Source organism: Notamacropus eugenii, chromosome 5, assembly GCF_028372415.1.
Source record: "Notamacropus eugenii isolate mMacEug1 chromosome 5, mMacEug1.pri_v2, whole genome shotgun sequence".
In the NCBI taxonomy this organism is placed as follows: Eukaryota; Metazoa; Chordata; class Mammalia; order Diprotodontia; family Macropodidae; genus Notamacropus; species Notamacropus eugenii.
Window position 1 is genome coordinate 180,177,707 of NC_092876.1, and position 18,862 is coordinate 180,196,568.

Genomic DNA, 18,862 nt, shown 5'->3' on the forward strand with positions numbered 1-18,862 from the left:
TTGTTGTTTGTTTTTTGCGTGGTGTTAATTGATTGGTTGCTTCTTCTCGAAGAGGACCAAAATGACATCCCTTTGCTAGAGTCAAGTTACAGTGTGTCCAACTGTGGCTGATCAGACCAATATGAGCTTTGGAAGGCTCTACCACAGGTCGGGGCGGAGATGTCTCTAAATTTGTGCAGCTCATGTTTCTTTAACTACTGCCGTTTTGCTTTGCTCACAGAGCACAGTGAGTGCTTTCTTTGATGTGGGCATGGCAGGCTTGTTGACCCTTGCCAATGTCTCCCATGTCATTCAATCAATTCCAAAGTTCTTCAGAGAGACTTTGAGAGTGTCCCTGTATTGTTTATTCCACATATGAATGATGTGGTGCTGACTAGTGGACAATCTGTGTTTTCTTGATGTTAATTATTAGACCAAATTAGCACAAGCAGCAGAGGGTTGATCCATATTTTGCTGCATCACAGCTTCAGCCTGCACTGAGTGCACAATCATCTGCAAACAAAAAAAAAGTCATGCACCAGTTCTCCCTCTACTTTAGTCTTAACTTGCAAACTTTTCAAATTAAATAATCAATGTGGTAACTGACATTGATGCCATGTTCATGGAATAAGTCTGATGACATTGCAGAAAATATCATGCTAAAAAGCAAGAGAGCAAGCACACAGCCTTGTGTGACTGTTGGTGACTGGGAAGGGACAAGAGCATCTTCTATTATCGAGAACCTGGGCAAGTATGCCATCATGAAATTGACATGCAAAACTGATGAACTTCTCTGGGCAACCAAATATTGACATAATTTTCCATAAACCCTCATGATTGACAGTATCAAAGGCCTTGGTCAGATTGACAAATATTGTGTACAGACCTCTGTTCTGCTCCTAGAATTTCTCCTGGAGTTGTCAGGCAAACACTGTATCAATAGTTCCTCGGTCCTTTCTGAAACCACACTGGTTCTCGGGTAGATGACCATCCTCAAGGTAAAGGATCAGTGTATTAAGGAAGACTCTGCCAGAGTCTTGTCAGCAGTGACTAAAAGGGCTCCCCTCCACCCCCAATCCTGCCCTCACTCCATTATCACAAGAAAATCTATTTCTTTTTCCTTCTTAGAGATAGAGGCATCCTTGAATTCCTGGGGGATTACTTCCTCTTGCCATGTAAACTGGAAAATTTCAGTCAGCTTTTGTATAACCAATGGACCCCCTCCCCCACTCCCATCTTGTAAATTTCATGTGTAGCTTTTTGGTGGAGTTCCTTAAAGAACCTTGAATATATCTTTTCTCATAACCTTCAATCTCTTCTCATTCTTGATATAAACACTGCCCCCCAACCATTGCTGTCCTGGACCGTTTGAAGTTAATAAGGTCCTCTTCTGCTTGGGGCAGTGAAGGGTGAACAAAGCCAAGACTGAGGCATTCCTCCCCATAAGCAGCTCTTTCAGATCTTGACTAGAACTGCTGACTCTTGACTTGCCATTTTTTTCAAATTTCTGATTCCAGTTAACTCAGTGGTTTCATATAAACCCCAGAGGGCATGACCATATCTCTCAAGCCATATGAACAGAATTCCTGTCACTTCTAAGGAGATTCACACTTAGTGAACAATCACATGTTCTCTGCCTGATGAATGTACCAGGGAGAAATGGATTGGGGGTGATTTTGACTTTGCCCTTGTAACACTGTATCAGGGTCAAATTGTCTAGTTAAAGAAAACTTTGTTATTAACCACTTTGTGTTACAAATGAACTATTTCTGAAGGGATATCTTTGTGTCCAACGATCAGTCAATTAGCAAAAGGAAAAGTGCACCAAATAATATGCAAAGCCTTGTCCCTGTGCTTTGTGGAGATAGTGGAGAAGTACCCCAGAAAAGTTACAATTTAATGGAGGCAGTCCAGTATTTTAAATTTAAATTCTGTACTCCTAGGTAGCATATTGCCCAGTGGTTTACCATGTTCTCAATCCACTTTACCCTGAAAAGAGTTGAGAACCTCTCTTTTTGGGTCCATAAAACCACAGAGGCTACTTGATGTTAGGTATCACTATAGGATTGTGAGGGAATGACTTTCCTTTTTGACCAAAATGGTGTCACATACTGTAACTTACTGTAGCCTCATGGTATAATACTTACTGATCTACACATATGCTTCTTGTCCATATGCTCCAGTTACTTTTTCCACATGGGACTGACCCAGTATGGTAGAAACCTTTGTGTGAATACCGATGGTTATATATTAGCTATTCATTGATTTCAATATTTGAATGGCTCGTCTCTTCCTCTTATAATGCAAGTTCATAATAATGTCAATCATGCCACTTTTTGGAATGCAATCATTTAGTTGGTAATATGTTACAGCTTACTTACACCCACCATGAGATTTCTTTGTTGTCCTTTGGGGTGACTCATCCAAAGGGATGATATTCCATTATTTGCAACCATGCAACATCACCAAAAGAATATTTGTGTTGAAAAGATGAGTTTTTGTTTCAAATAGATGCTTGAACCATTAAAAACCATGACAGAGTTTCTAAACCACAATCCACCCTTCTTTTCCTTATATTACATTCTGACCCAAGTCTGAGCCCTTCTGCTATGTCTGCCTAAGATAAAGGCTCTTATGGATGTCCACCGAACTTCAGACAATAGTCTGTATAATAGGGCAGTCCTTTATCCTTCTGTATGAATAGTTAAGTTCAAGTGTTTTAATTGAGTATGAAATTTATTTTGGAGAATCTGAGTCTCAGATCTTGATATATTCAATACAATGCTAGAGCCCCTTGAAATCCCAAACTCCCTCCAAGACTTTTAGCTCAGTTCCTACTTGTACACAAGACCTTTCCTGAGAGTTGCAAATAGATCCCCACATTATTTTATGTGTATATGTGTGTATATATACATACACATATACACATATGTATACACACATATACAGTATACACACATACACACATGTACTTGCACACATGCACACACGCATATATATACATACATCTATATATATTTATATGTGTATGTATTTTTTCATTTGGTCATGGTTTAATATATAGCCTATTTTCAAATTCCATTTTTGCAAAATGTTTAAATTTTCCCATGTTCAAATAAGATATTTCATTAAGTGTCCAGTAATGTGTGTGTTGTGTTAGGTGACATAGATTTGCTATCTCTCATCAATAGAATATAAGCTCCTTGAGGATAGGGATTATATGATTTTTGTCTTCGTATTCCTAGTACCCTAGTATAGTGTATAGTATATAGGAGGTATTTGATAATGCTTGCTTGATTGAATTGGAGAACTTTTATAGTAGAACTCGATGGTAAATCTCTCTTCCATAAGGACTCTTACTATATGTTTACAGTATTTTGCTTGGTTGAGGCTGTGGAGTACTGATGAATGAGTTATAGAAGAGAACCTGGGGAAGCGCTCAAAATTGCTCATTAGAGGTAAGGTGTGAACAAGGACTGTTTGCTATTATGAATTGAATGAGGCATTTCATATCATCTCTGCTTTCTAAATTAGGTAAGGGTTCAAGGAATCCCTCATGCAAAAAAAAAAGTGTGAATGGCTTCCAAAAGGGAGTTCAGGTTTTGAAATGGGAAGCAAGAGAGTCTGTTGGTTTGATTCAGACAGATTCCAGGTAAGGAGACTACCATCCAGCCCAAATAGCTACTATTGAGATCCAGCCCAGATGGTTGCTTAGAAAGTAGATCTTCAACAAAGGGAAGATTCCATAGTCTGGTTGGTAAATGTTTAACAACTGGATCTCTGATATATTTTTAAGTTTAATCTGTGTTATTGACATATTCCCATCACTTTCTCACACCTAGACAATCAGAAAAACAATAAACCAAGCCCCCATTTATAGTATTAGGCTCTCCAGAGCCAGTCTGAGATGGCCTCAGCATACCTCACCAAAAGGAAGAATTAGCCTTATCTTGAGCAAACTAGACAAGCTGAGATGAAACTTGCCAAAGGAAAAGGCAAAAATGTGACTTTATGACTTCACCACTGGAAGAAAGGAAAGGCAGAAATTGGTAAGGTCACCTAATATAGAGTGATAAAACTGGAGAGGACCTTGGATATAATTTAGAGAAGGATGGTCTGAAAGATTGAAGGGAGAAATCTTTAGGAGCTAAGAAAGAAATACCTTTCTCAACCAGGATGTAGAGTAGAAGGTAAGTATAGCATTATACTCAGAGTTAGACAATTGGATTCAAATACAGTTTCTGACACTTACTAGAGGTCTGTCCTTGAATGAAAATGTCAAATAATCTCTACCATGAGGTCTTGTGTTATGAACCCTTTGACAGTGTGGAAAAGTGTATGCACCCATGGACCTCAGTCAAATTCAACTCAGGCACAAGTCAACATATCACTTTCATGATGCCACTGAACATCTGCAAGAATGAAAGATAAATAACAACAATGATACATAAATGCATAAAATACAGAGGATTACAAAGACAGCTATATTGAGATATGGTTTTTATAAATTTTTTATATTTATAATTAAATAAATACTTTTTTAAAAATGAAAGCTAAATTCAGAGTCCCCAGACCGAGAATCTTTTCTCTATGAGCTTCATTTTCAGTCACCATCTTTCCAGTTACCCAGGTTTGCAAACTTGATATGGTCCTTGATCCCTCTCTCACTTACCCTACATATCCAATGAATTACCAGATCTTGTCAATGCCTTCTCTCTATCTCCCACGTATATTCCTTTTCTTTCTCCATATGCAGGTGTCAACCTTATTAGCTCTCATCTGCAATAACCTTCTAGTTGATCTTCATGCCTCAAGTCTCCATTCCAATCCATCTTCTTCTCAGCTGCCAATGTGATTTTTCTAGAATGTCTGACACTGTCACTCACTCATTGTTCAATAAAGTCTGTTGGCTTCCTGTTACATCTGGGATCAAATAAAGAGTCCTTTTTTTGGCATTTAAAGTTCTCCATTAACTGATGTTTTCTTATCTTTCCGGTCTTCTTACACTCTACTCCACTCCAAACATTTTATGATCAGCCCGTTGCTCATCTCTGTGTCTTTGTGCTAGCCATTATCCATGACTAGAATGTCCTCCCTCCCAACCTCAAACTTTTGGAATTGCTGGTTTTATTTAAGATTTATTTTATGTGAGAAGAGGCTGCTAAGTGACCCAATGGTCAGAAGCACTGGAGTCAAGATGTGTTCAAATCCAGTGTCAGACATTTACTAGCTGTGTAACTCTGTACAACTCATTTAACCTCTCTGGGCCTCAGTTTTCTCATCTGTAAAATGGGGATAATCATATCACTTGTCTCCCAGGGCTGTTATGAGGATCAAATGAAACAATATTTTTAAAGAACTTCGGAAACTTTGGAGTGCTATATAAAGGCTATGGTTACTATCTGAAGAACTACATCCTCTCAGAAGCCTCTCCTCCCCTCCCCTCCCCTCCCCTTCCCTCCCCTTCCCTTCTCTCCCCTTCCCTTCCCTTCCCTTCCCTTCCCTTCCCTTCCCTTCCCTTCCCTTCCCTTCCCTTCCCTTCCCTTCCCTTCCCTTCCCTTCCCTTCCCTTCCCTTCCCTTCCCTTTCTTTTACTATCTGAAGAACCACATCTTTCCAGAAGGCTTTCTTGGTCTTCCTTTCTCACCATAATCTCTGTCCCACCCTCTCATTTCCCATCTTCAGCTGCTAGTGCCATCTCCTCTAAGGAAGAAGTTCTTTATCTGGGAACCATGAACTTGTTTTGTTTTTACTATTATGTTAACTGTGTTTCAATATACCAGTTTCCTTTCTATTTCTATATATTTTATCTTTCCCATATTGCCAAAGGTAATAATGAGCTAAAAAAAAAATTAAGCACTTCTACTATCTACTCTGTATTTATCTGGTGTGTTCTGATATACATACATATATTCATATATATATATGGTAGAACCTCAGTTTATGAAATTAATTCATTCCGAGATTCTGTTTGTCATGTGATTTGTTTGTGTTGTAAAGTGAATTTTCCTATGGGAAATAATATAAAGTTGGATGATTGGTACCACATCCCCCCAAAAATTTATATGAAAATAATTATTTATAATTTTCAGTAAGTTTTTTCTCCCTAATGAACCTGAAATACAACAGCAATGATTAATACACAATATATACCAAAAATAAAATAAATTAACCTGCACTTTACCTTTGAGAAGAGTTGTGGTTGGTGTGAGGGAGATGACAGATGGGAGGAAGAGGAAGGGTTATTGCTTGGAAGGAGAATCTCCTTCTATGAGAACATTGGGGATTTCAATATCAGGAGTGTTCTCTCTTATGCTACTTTCACTTCACTAGCTTTATGACCTTGGCAAATCACTTAGCCCCAATTGCCTCATCCTGGGTCATCTCCAGTCATCCTGAGGAATATCTGGTCACTGGATTCAGATGGCTCTGGGGGAGAAGTGAGGCTGGTGACCTTGCACAGCCCTCCCTCACTCAAAACAAAGTCAAGTGCAAGTCAGGTCATCGTTTCTCTGATGGCATGGTCTTCTTCAGCAATGAAGGATGAACACACACACGCAGTTTCACTAAAAGTAAGACTAACACTATTGTCTTCACTTATTTTTCATTTTTTAGAATCACTTTCATGTTTTGATTCACTGTCTTTTTTTCTTTACATTCACTTCTGACTAGGAATCTAATGACACTTGTTCTTGACATTTTTTCAGAATGTCACAGAAATGTGACATTGTATTATCATTAAAAATATTCATGGCTTTCATTGCTACAACCTTATTTGGGTGATGTTTTTCAACAAAATTTTGATGTTTGCACTGCAAATTTTTGTTCATACTGCAAGACAAATGTTGGGAAAAATTTTTCCTCATCCAGAAAAGCATACATAAACCACTCATAAACCAAGATTTTACTGTATGTGTACACACACACACACACACACACACATATAGTTGTTGTTGAATTGTTTCAGTTGTGTCTCACTCTGGGTGACCCCATTTGAGGTTTTCTTGTCAAAGATCCTGGAGTGGTTGGCCATTTCCTTCTACAGTTCATTTTACAAATGAGGAAACTGAAGCAAACAGGGGCACACAGCTAGTAAGTTTCTGAGGCCAGACTTGAATTGATGAAGATGAGTCTTTCTGATTCCAAGTCCAGTACTCTACATACTGTACTACCTAGCTTACACACATGCACACACATATGTGTGTGTATGTATATATATATATATAGATGTATATGTATATATATGGTGTCCCAAAAATCTTTATGCAATTCTAAGCCTATGTATAAATTTGTATATGTCTACAGATATTATGTGTATATATGTATATATATATATATATATATATATATATATATATATATATATATATATATATATAGTCCTTAATTGAGGAGACTTTGATCTTTATGTCTATAAATCTCTGTAGATATAGTCTTCCCAATTAGAATGAGGACAGGTTCTGTTTTTCCTTTTTCACAATATCCCTAATGTTTACCATAATGCCACATATACATGATTCACACATACAAGTATAGATATAAATGTATATTTAATACATATATTTAATAAATGTTTGCTGAGTGTTTTATTTGACCCTATCGAATGAAGATTGCAATTCTTACAATACCTGCTTTACAGACTTGTGAGAAAAGTGCCTGCAACCTAAAAGTCCCTCACAAATGTGAGTTATCCTCTTCCTCCCCCCTTCTCATCCTGTTCTCATTATTTTTTTTTTGCCCATGGGGTTCAAATAGAAACAGTCCTGTATCAAACCACTGTCTTGCTATCAGTTTTTGCTTAATACCCCATGGACAATTGTATGACTGGGTAAAGCAACTGTTTTTTGTAGTTGAGTCAAAGTATTAGAGTGTGAGTTCACAATGGGCTTGCTGAAGATATCTTCTCTACCCTCTAGAAACAGGCAGGATGACAAGGATGATATGTACCTCTGTTCCCATAGGCTTATAATATTCTCTTCCAGGTATCTATATTTTGAAAGTTTTTTGTTATGTATAGCTTAGAGATAATGGAGGGGAAAGGGAATAAGCAATTTTTAAGTGCCTACTATATGCTGGGCTCTGTGCTAAGGGCTTTATAAAAGTATCATTTGATCCTCACAACAACCATGGGAGGTAGGTGCTATTATTATCCCCATTTTACAGATGAGGAAACAGAGGCAAACGGAGATTAACAGAGTTGCTCAGGGTCACATAGCTAATAAGTATTGGATTCGAACTCAGTTCTTTCTGACTCCAGGCCAAGTACTCTATGAACTATGCTATCTAATGAGTGTTTGTCATGGAAATACTGATTAAAAACGTTCAAGTTTTTATGTGTCAGTGTTATGACTGGTCAATTGTCTGCGATAATTTGATCTGTGATAGTATTCTGATTCTGGTACAGTTTACTGAGTAGAGTCTTCAGGTCCTTTTTGAAGTCCATATTTGTAGTAGGTGGGGAGTGGTATAGGGTTGGATTTGACTCTCAGTCCATAAAAAATAACAAGTTTCTCATATATAACTTAAACTACCAGGTTGTGTCTTGCTGGATATTCAGCAAATGCTAAATGTTTACAACCTGCAATCATGCGTTGTGCAATTTTGATCATTTCCTCATTTTAACTTATTATTACAATCAGGGGGTATGGAAGATGACCTGGAGCCCTACACTGAGAGAGACCAAGAACCTTCCCAAATGTGGGCATCAGCTCGAGAAACTCCTATCTTTGGCTGAAAGTTTATGTAGGGTGACTTGCCACTCTACTTTCTTCTCTCATATATTCCTGAGGTGAGGAAAAGGAACTTGGACTGAGGCAGACAGTCTTTTGACTGAATCCAAAATTCACAGAACAAATTCCCTTCATAAAAGGATTTGTTCTGTAAAACTTGGACTCAGACAAAAGACTGCACCCACGGACCTAGAAGGCCACAGATGGCCTTGAGACCCCAGGTTCCCACCTTTGGTTATCACATACACACCCACCACACTCCCCACCACAATCACCAGCATGGCCTGAAGCAAATTAAAATGTAATTGCGAAATATTTAAGACATTAAATAAAAGTATGGTAGAATAGATTATATTAGTATCTAGTTTTCTAAATCACTGCACTGCCCACGGGGATCCTTTTATATTTCAAATCTCGATTTAGGGCATTCTGACTGGCTGTCCTCCATGCCTGCAATGCTCTTCCCCCTCTGCTCCAACTGTGGACTTCCTTGGCTCCTTTTAAGTCCCAATTAAAATCATACCTTCTACACGAAGCCTTCCTCAGTCTCTCTAAATCTAATGCCTTCCCTCTGTTAATTATCTCCTATTTATCCTGAATATAACTTGCTTTTTTGTATATATTTGTTTGCATGTTGTCTCTCTCTGTTAGATCATGAGCTCCTGAAGGCAGAGATTGTCTCTTGCCTCTTTTGGTTTCTCCAGCACTTGGCCCACTGCCTGAAACATAGCAGGTATTTAATAAATGTTTTATTGATTATTGATAGATTATTGTTTTGTGGCCACTGTTTCTATTTGAGTTTGACCCCACTGCCATAAGCCGTGTCAGCAAAGTAAGTTTGCAGTTAGATTCTTAATTTACCTTGAGATAAAAAACTGTACCTCCTGAACTTGGCTTTGTTTTTCTGTTGTATAACACACAGGATTAATAATTTCTATCTGGAAGAAACATTATATAACATTATCTTGCTTTCCAAATGAGCAAGGTAAGGCCAGGAGACCTTAATATGAAAAGGGATAATATATGTATTAACAAACATTAAATGTGAGTTATTACTGTGATGTGACTTGCCCAAGGTCATCCAGCTAGGCTGACAGGACTTAGCTCCAAAATGAATACTCTGGCTCCAAATTTAAGCATGCTGTCAATTGTATGATGCCGCATTCCTGGGGAAGGTCTCAGCTAAAAAGAATGTGCAAAGGAGCTTAGCACCAGAAGTCTTCTTGAAGTACACACATATTACTAGTCTTTTGAAATTTTTTTTGAGGGGGAAAAATGAGAAGCATATACCTAAAGCCTAGTTTGGTGCTCATAGGGCCTAGCTTAGCTTGAGATTCTAGGAAAAGCTGACCAGTCTGGGGCAGGTCAAAAAGTAAAAATGCATAAAAGGAAGGGTCAGGGAAGAATTTCAATAGTTGGAAGGAATCTCTAATGTCAACTAGTATAGCCTGTACCCAGTCTCACAAGTCTTAGACTGGCTCTCCTTTGAATTCTGGATACATGAGTCTCAAGGCCTCCTTCACTTTCTCTCTTCTCACTCACTTTCCCACCCCTTGAAATCTGGCTTGTGACTTCATCACTTTACTATAACTGCTCTCTCCAAAATTATCATTGACTTCTTTTTTAAAAAAATTAAGTTTATTTTATTTTTAGTTCCAAAGTCTCTCCCTCTTACATCCCTCTCCCTGACCCATTGAGAAGTCAAGGACAAAAATGCGTTAGAAATATGTATAGTTAAAGAAGACAAATGTGTACATTAGCTATGGAGAGAGAGGGAGAGAGGAAGGAAGGATGGGGGAAAGAAAAGATGCTTCAGACAGACTCTGGGTCTGTCAACTTTGATTAGCCTCTCCTCTTGACTGTTCTTTCCACTCTGGAATTATTTTTTTCTTTTTCTTCTTCTGCTAATATGACTTCTCCTTGTAAGTCTCCTTTGTTGGATTTTCATCTATTTTATGCCCCCTAACTGTTGAACAAAGGGCCTGGAGTCAGGAAGACCTGGGTTCAAATCTAGCCTTACCTACTTACTAGCTGTGTGACTTTGGGCAAGTCAAGTCTGACTCAGTTTCCTCAATTATAAAATGGGGTAATATATCTAACTTACATAGCTGTTGTGAGGATCAAAAAGGTTAATATTTATAAAGCACTTAGCACAGTGCCTAACACATAGTAGATGTTTAAGAAAATCTTATTCCCTCCCTCTCTAACTCTGGATGTGATGGACTCCCCTTTCACTTCCACTTCCACTCTTTTTCATTTGCTTGGTAACCTCATTGCCTCTGATGGACTTAAATATCATTTTTATGTGGATGACTCCCAGATCTGTCTATATATTGTCAATTAGCTGTTAATGTTCAATAAGTTCCCCTCAGAAGGAAGTCACCAACTAATCACCTCTACATACCTCTTCTTTTTTACCATTACTGGATTACCTCAGCCAGGTGGCACAGTGGATAGAACAGTGGAAACAGGAAGACCTGAGTTCAAATCCATCCTCAGACACTTGCTAGTAGTATGACTGTGGCCAAGTTATTTACCCGTGTCTGCTTCAGTTTCCTCATCTGTAAAACATGTTGGAGAAGGAAAAGGCAAACTACTCCAAGTATCTTTGTCAAGAAAACCCCAAATGGAATCACAACGGAACAACAACAAAACACTGCCATTTTCTCCATACTTGGGTGGCCTTGAATGCATTACTTAATTTTTCTAGACTCCAATTTCCTCATTAATTAAATGAGTGGATCAGACTAAGGTTCATTCTAAATCTGAATATATGACTTTATCATTCTGTGATTCATGATCCCCCTTTGCAACATCCTTGAGAGTTATTACTTAAATTATCCCCAATGATGGGGAACTCATTACTTGTGGAGCTAACCTATTCCTTTCTAACCAGAAGTCAAATCAATTGTGATTATTTATCTAAGCCCTCTCCCAGTACTTCCACCATTTTCCCTTACTAGTGGAAACAGGACATTTGCACATGAAAACTACTATTCTGGGCCTGAGTTTCTTTAACTATAAATTGAGTGGTAGGATCTTTGAAGTGCCTTCTACCTTTAAATTCTATAAAGTTATTGGGCTCTTTCTTGGGTTCCTACTTCTTTTCCCCCTAAAGACAGGAAAAGGATTCTATAAATGTAAGTATTCTTGGAAATTCAATAAATCATGGGACTAAAGTGTGACTAACAATGGTAAAGAGTTAGCTTTGTGGGCCAAGGGAGAGGAGTTTAATACTAAAAGACTCATCTGAGTTCACTTCAGTCATTTTCAGGCAGAAGAGACAGCTGGGTCTATTATATAGAGTCTAATTTGGAGTCAGCAAAACCTCAGAACACTTGCTCTATCTGTGTGAACCTGACCAAGTTCTAAAACCACTCTCAGACTCCATGACCTCATTTGTAAAATGAGAGTGATAGGATGTGTAGTACTTGTAGGGGGTTCTTGTTCATTTCAAATCAATCAATGACATCCAGCAAATGCTTTGGGTTAGTGCTGAAGAGGGAATCCATCCCTACTCACAAGGAGTTTACATATGTATATTAGAGATGCCTTGTGAACCTCAAAGTACAGTATAAATATAAGTGATTATTAAAATCTAAGACTGCTATATGTCATTGATAATGGGACATTCTGAAATTTTGCTTCACTTTTGATAAAAAGTATTATTACTATACCACTTTAAGGTTTGCAAAGTAGTATACAAATACTATCTCACTTGGTCCTCACAACAATGTTGGGAGGTGCTATTATTATTTCCATTTCACAGGTGAAGAAATTGAGATCAATAGGTCAAGTCACTTGCCCAGGGCCATATAGATATTAAGTATCTGAGGCAAAATTTGAACTCAAGTCTTCCCTGAATCCAAGTCTAACACTCTATAACCTATGACAACTAGCATTTTCCTGGAGGTCGAATGGCTTATCCATGCGTTCATCCTCCAGGAAACTAGGTCCTCAGAGAGTTTGGTTCCTACTAGGACAAGCTAGGTAAGGTCAAGGTCTGTAGGACCCAGGAACTTTACTGGTTTTTCTTCTTCATCTTCTCAGCTGTCCTGGAAAACTGGCAGGGTTTTACCTTTTTTTAATAGCACCTCTTTGGAAAGGTCACTTCAGATAACTCCATTGCCCTCTCACTTGTTCAGGATTTAATTATGGTTCCAGCATTTACTAGAAGTGTAAAAGGGAAAGCTTGATTAAATAACACTATTACCATTATTACTACCAGTACTACCACCACCTCCACCATCACCACCACCACCACCACCACCACCACCACCACCACTACTACTACTACTACTACTCATAGCACATTAAGTTTACAAAGCAGTTTATACACATTATTTGATCCTTGCAAAAACTCTGAGAGGAGGTATGTGCTATTATTATTCCCATTTTACAGATGAAGACACTGATTCTGAAAGGGACTAGTGTGTGAAGCCTATGTGAACTCATCTTCTTGACTCTAAGCACCACCTAGCAGCCTCAACTTTAGGTACACCCATGAAACTTGTAAATAAACTGTCTCAAACTGTATAGTTTTCTTTTTAAAAAAATATTATTTATTTTTGACATTACTTTCTTTTTAAAATGTGAGTTCCAAATTCTTTCCTTCCCTCCTCCATGTACTAAGAAAGCAAGCAAAATGACATTAATTATACATGTGAAATCATGAAAACATATTTCCATATTAGCCATATCACCAAAAAAGCAAGAAAAATAAAGAAAATGAGAAAACTGTACTTCATTTTGCACCCAAAGTTCATCAGTTCTCTCTCTCTGGAGGTGGATGACATTTTTTTTCATCATGACTTCTTTGAATCATTGAATTACTCAGAGTAGCTAAGTCTTTCACAGTCATTCATCATTATAACATTGTTGTTACTTGCACAATGATCTCCTGGTTCTTCTCACTTTATTTTTCATCAGTTCATATGGATGTATTTTTCTGAAACACCACCTCATCATTTTCTATTGCAAATAATACTCTATCACCATCACATACCACAACTTGTTCAACTTTTTGCCAATTGATGAGCATCCACTCAGTTTCCAATTCTTTGCCACTACAAAAAGCTGCTATAAATATCGTACATATAGATCCTTTTCATTTTTTAAAAATGTCTTTGGGGTTACAGACATAGTATAGTATTGTTGGGTCAACATGCATGCACAGTTTTATAGTCTTTTGGGTATAGTTCCAAATTGTTCTCCAGAATGATTGAACCAATATAGAATTCCACTAAAAGTTAATTAGTCAACGCTTTTTCCTTTATTGCTCCCAACATTTGTCATTTCTGGTAGGTATGAGGTGGTACCTCAGAGTTGTTTTAATTTGCACTTTTCTATTTTGTAGTGATTTGGACCCTTTTTATATGACTATAGATAGCTTTGATTTCTTCTTCTGAAAACTGCCTATTCATTTATCAGTTATGGAGTGACTCTCATATTTTGCAAATTTGATTCAGTTCCCCATGTATTTGGAAAAAGAGACCTTTATCAGAAATTTGCCCTTAAATTTTTTTATATTACTTCATTGTCTATGGTACCTTTTAGTAAAATGTAGTTATTCTGTTTGTCTCTTTTAATTAGGTCTATTTTTGCTTTTGATTTGTCTGAGATCATATTTGCTACCCCTGCCTTTTTTTTAACTTTATCTCAGCTGATGCGTAATAGAGCTACTCCAGGTCTTATTTTAATGCTGTATGTCTTTCTGTTTCAAATATATCTCTTATAAGCAGCCTATTGTGGATTCTGGTTTCTAATTCATTTTGCAATCCACTTCTGTTTTATGGGTAGACTCATCCCATTCACATTCAGTTATGATTACTAACTGTGCAGCTCCTTCATTCTATTTTCTTCTGTTTATCCTTTCTTTTTCTTTGTTTACCCTGTCCCTCCTCAAAAGTCTGCTGTGCTTCTGACCACAGCCTCTCCTAATTCACCCTTCCTTTTATCATCCCTCTCACTTTCTCTTGTCTTCTTGCCATCCTATTTCTCCATGGGGTGATAGATTTCTATACTCTGCTGAGTGTATATGTATATTCCCCCCTTTTCAAACCAATTCTGAGAAAAGTGATGTTCATGTATTACCTGCCACCGCCACCTACCATTTTGCTTTCATTATAAAAGTTTTTCCTGATGTGCCTCTTTTATGTCAGAAGTTTTCTGCACTCTGCCTCTTCTTTCTTCCCATGCATCCTTATTTCTTACATCTTCTTTTTTTTTTAGAGATCATCCCAACATAATTGACTCACTCTCATGTCCTCAATGTAGACTCCTTCTAACTGTCCTACTAACCATAAAGTTAATTAGGAATGCTTGAAAGCCTTGTATTTCATTAAATATCCACTTTTTTTTCTCCTCAAAGAATTATCCTCAGTTTTGCTGACTATTCTTGGTTGTAATCTTACTTCTGTTGCCTTCTGGAATAAGATGTTCCAATTCCTCTGCTCCATTAACATGGAAGCTGCTGAAACTTGTGAATTCTGATATTTGATGTTTAAATTGTTTCTTACTAGCTGCTAGAAATATTTTCTCCTTGACATGGGAGTTCTGGAATTTGGATGTAATATTCCTGGGAGTTTTCATTTTGAGGTCTCTTTCAGCAGGTGACTGGTAGATTCTTTAATTTCTATTGTGCTCTCAGGAACTAAGGTGGTTGGGCAATTTTCCTCAATAATTTCTTGAAATATGATGTCTAGACTTTTCTTTCTCTTTTTTTGATCATGGCATTTAGATGGTCTAATGATGCTTAAATTATCATTCCTCAATCTGTTTTTCAGGTCAGTTATTTTGCCAATGAGATGTTTAACAATTTCTTTTTTTTTTTATTCTTTTGACTTTGTTGACTTTTTTTCTGTCTCATGGAGTCATTAGCTTCCACTTGCCCAATTCTAATTTTTAAGGAATGATTTTCCTCGGTGAATTTTTCTACCCCCTTTTCCATTTGGCTAATTCTGCTTTTTTTAAGGTATTGTTTTCTTCAACATTTTTGTTCCCTTTTTACCCAGCTATTACTTATCTTTTCATAATTTCTTGAATCATTCTCATTTCATTTTTCAAATTTTCCTCTACCACTATTTTCTTTTTCTTTAATTCTTTCAGGAATTCTTTCTGACTTGAGTCTAATTAATGTTTTTTTCTTTGAGGCTTTCATTGTAGCTGTTTTCATATTATTGTCTTCTTCCGTGTTTATGTTTTTGATCTTCCTTTCCCATTATGGTCAAGTACTTTGTTGTTGTTGTTGTTGTTGTTTGCTCATTTTTCCAGCCTATTTTTTAACTTTCAATGTTATGATAAAGTTGAGCTCTGCTCACTTGGGGGTGGGGAGACTTTTTTGATGCTTCTGGTTTCAGAGCTAGTTCTGGGGATCTGCAAATTTTTGGTGTGCTCCCTTCTCTCCTGCTCTGCATTCTGATCCTAACCCTACTCCCCTGTAGCCACAAATGTTAGCTTTCATTTTGGCCCTGGAGCTGTGATCAAGTCCCTTGTTTTCCTGCAGCCCCAAGTGCTAGTGTTCCTCTCTGCCTTGGAACTGTGACCAGGTCCCCTGGTCCCTTGTGATTGACCTCAAGAGCTCCTCTCCATTCTGGAAATGTGACTCAGAATTGCATATTGGCAATAGAGTTGGCAATCAGTTCCAGCTGTTCCCAGTACCAGCAAAGGGTTCCCTATAATCTATTTCTGACCAACTATCTGACCCCCTCATTGTGTCTGGGCTAGAGCTCCTAAAGGTGCTAATACTGCTGCTTCCTCCAAGGTCTATTGCTGGTAGTGTTGCTTCTGCACTCTGGGCTGACTCTCACCCCAGTGTGACAGATCTCTCCAGCCAACCTCCTAAGTTGTCTTAGGTTGGAAAACTGTCTCACTCTGAACTTTTATTGGCTCTGCCACTCCAAGATTTGATTTGAGGAGTTATTTTAAAGTTGTTTGGAGGGGAGTAATGGGGGAGTTCAGCTGGATGGCTGCCTCTAATCCACCATTTTGGTTCTGCTTTCATAAATAGCTTTTCAAAATCCATATGTTTAAAGATTTCCTGGGTGAAAATCAAAACCCTGTGGAACAAGTTGACTCAGTACCCTATGGCTTTGTATCCTAAAACAGTCACGATTTATTTTATTGATCTATTTTAAAAGAATGTGAATTTAGAGTCCCAGTCCATTCCCCTAAATTAAAGGAAGCAGAAAGTATTTCCTGTAGAAACTTCTGTAAAGGATAATGGACCCTAGTTGAACTCTCTGAAAATTCTGCTTCAGCATCAGGTTTCCCAATACTTTCCTAGCTTTTCTTAGCCAGTTTTAGATAATGATGTCATTGCCTCTGCCAAAGTAGAACTCATCAGCTGCGAAGGGGTGAAGTACTGTAATAGGAAGATCATCTGATTGCATAGTTGAGATATTCTTGATTTCCAGCATTTATGTTCGTGAAAAGGAATTGCAAAGTTAAAGCTAGATTGGCAGGGACCACAAAACCCTATTGCCCGTAGTCTTTAAGAAAGAATAGGACTTTGGGCCTGGAGGTTGTGATGTGAAGGTTGCCAAATGGGTCTGAATCTGGGATTTCATCTGCATAGTAAACTCTCAGTGTGAAAACCTTCTCCACAACTCCAGGCAATTTGACTGTAATTTATAGTCTTAAAGAATTGCTAGGGGTATTGGTAGCTTAAATGTTCTGCCCAGGTTCATGTGGCTATGTTGGAAGCAGGATTAGAAGTCAGGTCTTATTGTCCCTAATGTCAGTTCTCTATGCTACCCTCTTCTATCAGTAGTTAGGAGCACATCTTGGAACGCATAGATGAGAACAATCTGTTCCAATGACCACGAGGGCAGCTGAAGAGGGCAGTGTAGGATGCTTAGAGCTAGCTCAGATATGAAAGACACCAAGGTCATTCAATGAATCCCAAGCCATCACCAGTCATCTTGACTTTTATCTGGCGACTGGACGTCTATGACTCTAAAAGAGGCTGATGACTTAGTGTAACTCTGCCTCACTTAAATCCAATTCACCCCATCCAATACAAGATATCACCCCATGAAGTCATTGCTCCTCTTTGAAAATGAAGGACAAAGAACAAGGAATATGTATTATTTCATCTCTCATAGGGCTCTAAGTAGCTCAGTTTCCACTTCCTTGAGAAAGCAGCTAATGCATTTCAGATCATGCAACTATTTGTATTACTCTGAGTGATACACTAAGAAAGCTTCCACCATTGCCTTCCAATTCAATTCTATAAGTATTCATTGGGTGGCTGATGTGTGATCATGGAACTAATTGTTCTGAAGGGATTCCAAATAAAAGGGTTTGGAGTGAGTTGACACTAGCACTGTTTTAGGGGTTGGGGGGAGAGAAGCATCTTTCACAGTGGCTTGTGAATTGCTGGTGCTTGTTGTCTGATGAATAAGTGGTAAATGGATGCAATGAAGTAACTAAACAATATTGCTAGGAATCAGAGAATATTGTTAAAAATCAGAAATAAGTAGCAAAAGCAATTAGTCTATAGGAAGACAGAGAAGGGAGTGATCAAAGTGTTCTTCAGTCATTTCAGTCATGTCTAATTCTTTATGACTCATTGGAATATTTTTTGGTAAAGATACTGGAGTAGTTTGCCATTTCCTTCTCCAGTTTACTTTACAGATGACATACAGGGTTAAGTGACTTAACCAGGGTCACACAGCTACTAAGTGTCTGAGGTTGGATTTGAATTTGATGAATACATCTTCCTGGCTCCAGGCCCGGTGCTCTATTTACTGAGGCCCCTCATGGAAGAGGAGAGATGTGAAAGATAGGTAAGGTTTGGGTAGGGGGACTTAAGGGAAGGTAGGGTGGTCCAATAGGAAGAACATTGCCTTTGGAGTCAGATGACCTGGGTTCAAATAAGTCTTTTCATCATTACTATCTGTTTAGTGATGGACACATCTGGATCTCAGTTTTTCTCCATTGTAAAATGAGGAGGTTGGACTCTGTAATGTGAGAGGATTAGATGAGATAGTCCTAGAATCTTTTCCAACTCTAGGTCTTTGATGTTAAGGGAAAGAGCATTGAGAGCAGATAGCAAATGTTTGGAGTTGGATCTAAACATGCTATGTATGGGAGAGAATGAAAACAAGTGGTTTGATTGGAATAGAGAGTTAAAGTTGTAGAGCCGAAAGATTA